Source organism: Mustela nivalis (genome assembly GCF_964662115.1).
Source record: "Mustela nivalis genome assembly, chromosome: 1".
In the NCBI taxonomy this organism is placed as follows: Eukaryota; Metazoa; Chordata; class Mammalia; order Carnivora; family Mustelidae; genus Mustela; species Mustela nivalis.
Window position 1 is genome coordinate 58,585,067 of NC_139020.1, and position 6,659 is coordinate 58,591,725.

Sequence of the window (6,659 nt, forward strand, 5' to 3'; positions counted from 1 at the left end):
TAGAGATGGTGACTGCCCTCCTACATGCTGATCACTGGTAGGAAAGAGGTCATCTCTCTGCAAAGACAGTTTTACACTTGCAGTGTTGGAGGAAATAAGCTTGTGCTTACAGAAGCTCACAGAAGCCTATTTCTAAATGAATCAGCTTGGCTATTTTTACCCGTTCAAACCTACAGATATTACTGAATATTAATAAACTCTGTGGTCTAAAATGAACTGGTCGAATGTGGAAGGGAGAGAATTTATTCTTTTTTCCTCTTAATAACAGACACACAAGCGTGAAACTTTAGGCCTTTGACCTGTGCACACCAAGTTAAGATTCCAGAACTTAAAGATTCAAGTGTCGGCTCAACAGATGGCAAAACGTTCTAAAAGCACATCTGCTTTTTCTCCTTTGTACATAGCCACACTATAAAGACTTTCAAGCTGCTCAGTGTGACAAAGTTTCACCATTAACTCTGCTCCTGAGTGGAAGCTACCCCTGAGATTTGGTGGCCGGGGTCCAGATAACTTAATAAAGAAGAGACGTTTATAATGGAATCACTGACACAAGTTCAATTTCAACAGCCCACACAGATGCCATCAAGCAGAGGGCAAACAGAAGCCAAGACTCACGGAGCTCTTAGGGCACCATAATATTCTTCCCTTAACTATAAGGACTTATTATAGACCTCAAAGACACAATATATAATAATACAAGGTAGCAGGATGAGAATTTTTAACTTGTTTTAATTCAGAAACACCACTACCTTTTTTCTGTTTGTCTTTTAAAGGAATGATTGGATCCATTCCAGGAGAGAATGAACTTTCCTGCCCTCTCTCCAGTCCCATCACTCTCCACCCCAGGAGGGAAAGCAAACACTTCTCCTTACCCCTGGCAAGTGTCTAATGAGTAAACCTCCCTGCTCTGGAAAGCAAAAGTAGTGTTTATTTGTTAGCAATTTTGACTCTGAACTTCATAGTCATTGAAGATTATTGCATGAAAGGAAAGTACATAGTACGAAGCTTTGGGTTCCATGGATAGAAGGTCTAGCCTACGGAGCTGTGGAAAATAATAACATTTGGGGGCAGTGGGCAAAACACTAGGGGAGTCACTGGTTGGGGAGAATTGTCTGGGAAAAGGAAACAGGATGGAAGGGGTGAGGAAAAGGGGAACTATGTGGTGAGTAATTAGAAAACTATCTTGAATATAAGAAGAATCATAGTGTTCTTCATCTACCAGCCAGTGTGGACATAAGTGACAGTCATCCCCAAGTCAGTATCTGGAACCTCAGAGGGAAGTTTTCTCCATCTGTATCAACACCTCACTAAGTTGGCTGCATGATGGACACAACAATATCTTTGTTACAGAATGCTGACTTGTTATCTGCAGGGCCATTGTGTGGACCATATTGCTACTCTATCTATCCCAGGGCAATTTAAGCTCAAGGACTCCCTAGACCCTCCTGTGAGTCCTGGGATGTGCTTCTCTAACTTTAACTTGGGAGGACTGAGTTGAGCAAGCTTATGTCCTGAGCTGAGACAGTGACCTTTAAGTGGAAAGCTCTATATGTTAGTGGATCACAGATTATCTCTTTAGTATCCATTTCTTCTCTGATCACCTACAAACAGATTGCAAATATTTTTTAGGTCTCCACCATCTCTTTTCTTTTTAGTTTCTTATTTAAGGGACACTGACCCTGTCTCCATTCTCAGTGTGGGACATATGGTAATCCTACCCCATTGTCAGTGATACATCCAGAATGCAGGCTTAAACCAATTAGCTCATGGGATTCCCCCTTGCAGCAGGTACTGGTCCAGGACTAGAGTGTGTGACCTATCTGGACCCAGTCAGACAGAAAGAAAGGACTTTTATTTTATGACTGTAAAAGATGCTGTCCCTTTCACCTGTAGGACATGAGTAAGTCACTCTGATTCCTAATTACAGCCATCTTAGAAATACAAGAGAAGCCAATCATAAATTGATACAAAACCTTTGACACAGAAAGAAATGGAAAATATTTTCATGTTTGAAGACATTGTTGAACCACTAAAATAGCCGTTTCTGAAGCCCATCCTACTTAAAGATATATTCATTTCCTTGTTTAGATCAATTTACTTGGAGTTGTCCATTAATTACAGCTGAAAACTTACTTTAAATACTAGAGTAAGTAACCCAGGTAACTGATAGGGAAAACTGCTTCTGTGCTCTTTCAATGATTAGGCAGAAAGGAAAACCATTTAGTGTAAGAGAGGTAAGAAGATAAGTAAGTAGCCATCATCCCTAAAGGTATGTAAATTTCCCTTTAAGACCAAATATAGACACAAACTACCTTTATTGATTGATTGATTGATTTTTTTAAAAGATTTTATTTATTTGTGTGAGAGAGAGAGAGTATGGGTGTGCATGCACCTGCTCAAGCTGGGGAAGGGGCAGAGGGAGAGGGAAAGAGAGACTCTCAAACAGACTCCATGCTGGAGTGCAGAGCCCAACACAGGGCTTGATCATGACCCGATCAGAAACCAAGAGTCAGATGCTTAATCAACTGAGCCACCCAGGTGTCCCTCAAACTGTAACTTTAAAGAAGATTTTGATATATGACAAGGAGGAGAAATAAGGACATGAGTAAAGAACATACTGATAAATAAAATTATTCTGACTTTCAAAGTATATAACTGTGCTGTAGCTAGCTGGTGTCTAGGTTTACAGATCTTATTCTGCTGTTTGTCCTAAAATTTGTGCCCTTTACTAAAGGCTGATCCAGCTACCCATACCTACATGATCCTTTTCAGGCATCTAAATTCCCCCTAATCGGCCTCAACATGGTTAACACCGTTTGAAACTTGGCCCCTGTGGATTTCAACCTAAATTTCAACTTAAGTGTCCTATTCAGGTTCTATCTGAGAACCCATCTCTGGCTGTGTTTCTCAAAGTCTAACCCAGAAGTCCTCCACACTGGAATCACTAAGACTGACTACTTAAGATGTAGATTCCTGGGTTTTGCTTGAAGGGATTATGACTCACTAAGTCTGGAGTAGCACCCAAGGATCTACATTTAAACCAATTCCCCAAGTGATTAAGATCAAAATAAAAATGAAAAACACTCTAGGAAAATCTTTAAGTTTTTCAAAACTAGTAATTAGGATAGCCTATGACGTATTCTGTCATGAAACAAACATTATACAAATACCATTCCTCACTATTTATGCATAAATGCATATATAGTGCTTATTTCAGTCTAGCAAATCTGGCTGGTAAATACAATTCTAAAAGCCATTTTCCATATTCCCTTTTTTTCTTAACCAATAAAAACATACTCTTTTCTTTTACCCAGTAGAATTGGCATGATCCTAAAGAATGTTTTACTCTTGCTTTCAAAGAATTCTAGTTGAAGTACAAATACACACATTTACTTATAAAAAAAGAATGTCAGAAGAATAATGGAAAGATATCTCTGAACCTGAACATAGACTTTTAGTGAAAATTTAATTTTTCCAATAAATTCTGAAAATTGCTAAATACATTCAGAATCAGGGTACTAATACATTTGAACCCAAAGGCAACTAAAAATAAAAAGGAGAAGTGTTTTAAGAAGTGACCATCCATATAGCAAGGTCACTCCTACCCATAACAGAAGAAAAAAGTCCCTCCTATTCCAGAATATCTTCCCCACCCATTTAGTCACCCACTGCCTTCCGTTTTCACATCACATTTCTTTAATTTATTATGTTCAGGGCTTCTGTAACCTTGAACCATGATGTGGAAGAAATAGCATATCAACCAACTGCAAACAATTTTGCTAGAGTGTATGTAACAATCCATACATTAAATAACATAAAATGCATACATAAAATAACTGATGTGCTGGCACCCAGTCGGACAAGCTTCAGTGGATAAGGAGGATGTCTTAAATTGGTTTCTCCAAGAAGCAGTTGCTGAGACAAAGATTTAAAGGATAGTCAATTATTCGAGATCAGATCAAAGAAATCATGGGTAGAGAAATGGGGAAGTGAAACAGGGAAAAGAGAAAAGCAATAGAGGGTGTGATTATGAGCAAGTAACAGCTGTGGCAGCTGGGGCTTGGGCCACAGGGTACTTCCAGGCCATCACATAGCACATCTTAGAGTTTTCTCAACCAAGGCATAAGGAGGTCAGGTATTTATTTACCAACTGCTGTTCCTCATTGCTTGAAGGATGTTCCAGGACACTGTGTCCCCCAAGCACCATTAGTGTTCCACTTGTATGGAGTGGAGTGATCTGAGTTTCAGGGGCTTGAAGAAGAAAGCTGTCAGCACATAAGAGACTGATGAGCACTGAGGGAACATGGGATGCTTCTGACAGAGTTTGCTGCAGCATCCCTCAGAACCCCTTGGGTCATATATGTTATGTTGACTCAGTCCTGTTGCTGATCCTTCAAGGTGGTGATTCAGTAGAACATCAAAAGAGAAAAGTAAAAAGACGACAGGAATGTTGATGGGGCAAGAAACAGTCTCCAGTTTTGCAATTGGTCCCAAAGCCATAATTGGAAGTTATCATTTCTATCCTCCACCACTTGTTTAGCCATCTCTCTGGCCTTAGTTGCTTGCTTGGTGTGGTAACCGAGACCTTCAACCTGGAGGGGTCTGAGCCATGATTGCCTTACTCTTGTCAGAGACTGCTTGAATTGGCAGTTCATGATTATCAACATGTATGAACTCAGTAAAAGTGCCCTAGTCAATTTCCTGGGTTCCAGATATTTTCTTACTCACATATTCAAAATTAAATTGCAAAAACAAACAAACAAAAACCCGAAGCAGTGGGATGGGTTTAGAAGGCTCTCCAGGTTGATACGCACGTTGAAGGTGCAAGGATGGGATGTGTGGAGAGGGTATGGAAACTCCATTTCTCCCCTTCCCCCAGCTCCAGTGCCTCACCCTGTGCATCTCTTTCAAGTGGCTGTTCTGAGTTGAATGGTTTAAAACAAACCAATAATACGAAGTAAAGCACTTTCCTGAGTACTGTGAGGCATCGTATCTGATTATTAAATGTAAGGAGGTGTATAGTCAGTGGCTTAATCCGGGACTTAGGATAGGCATCTGAGTTAGGGCAGTTTTGTGGGACTGAGCCCTTGAACCTGGGGAATCTGACATTAACTCTGGGTTGAATTGTATCACACAGAATCGGTATGCAAAGAATTGTAGAACTGGTAGTTGGTGTTGAAAAAACCCCACACAGTGGGTGTCAGAAGTATTTATGAGTAAAAATAGCTCAGATTATATATTTTGGAAACATGTCCTTTATCAGAGATATGTGTCGTACACATTTTACCCAATTTGGTAGCTTGCCTTTTTGCTACCTTTTGAAGAACAAATGTTTTTAATCTTGATGAGGTCCAATTTTATAAATTTTTAAAAAATGGTTTACTGTCTTTGCAGTCTAAGAACTTTTTGCCCACCCTAAAGTAGTGAAACTTTTTTTCCTTTCTTCTGGGTATTTTGTAATTTTGATTTTCTACTTAGGCCTTTGATCCATTTCAGATTTAGTTTTGAGTATGTTGATGTTTATTAGCTTTCTCATAATTATCTATAACAATAACATTTTGAACAGATTTTTTTTTCTTGTAAAGTCACCTCAGCACCTCTGTAATAAAGCAATTGATCATGTATGTGTGGGATTTATTCCTAGACTCTATTGTATACATGTTGTGTATACACACACACACATACATAGATAGATATAGATATATACCTGTGTGTATATATATATGGATATGGATACTCATATATCCATATATATATACACATATGTGTATATATCTGTATGGATATATACAATAAGTCTTGAAATCAAGTAGTATAAATCTCACAACTTTGTTCTCTCTTTTTATAAATTGCTTATGTTATTTTAATTCTTTTGACTTTCATATATAATTTTGAGTCAGCTCTCCAGTTTCTACAAAAAAGTTTACTGGAATTTTTATTGGTATTTTATTGACAAATTTGGAGATACAAAATCATAACGATACCAGGTCTTCTAACCCTTAATCATGGCATGCTTCTTCATTTATTTAGGTCTTCTCAAATTTCTCTTGGTGATATACCATGTGCACTTGAAAATAATATGTATATTGCAGTTGTATGCAGTTTTTTACAAATGTCAATTAAGTTTACTTGGTTTATAGTGTTGTTCATGATCTTCCATGTTGTTTTTTTCTTGATTTTTTAAATTTTTTATTTTTTATAAACATGTATTTTTATCCCCAGGGGTACAGGTCTGTGAATCGCCAAGTTTACACACTTCACAGCACTCACCAAAGCACATACCCTCCCCAATGTCCATAACCCCACCCCCTTCTCCCAACCCCCCTCCCCCCAGCAACCCTCAGTTTCTTTTGTGAGATTAAGAGTCACTTATGGTTTGTCTCCCTCCCAATTCCATCTTGTTTCATGATCTTCCATGTTTTTATGAATTTTTTATGTTCTAGACTCCTTAGTAATTGTTGATGAAAAGGAGTTGAAATTGGATATGATGTGTTATTTATTTCTCTTTTACTCTTTCAATATTTCCTTCATGTATTTTAAGCTCCTCTTATTAGGTATATGCATCCTTATGACTGTTACATCTTTCTGATGAATGGTCTTTTAATTATTATTAAATGTCTCTGGTAATTTATTACTGGTAATACTCTTTGATTTGAAAT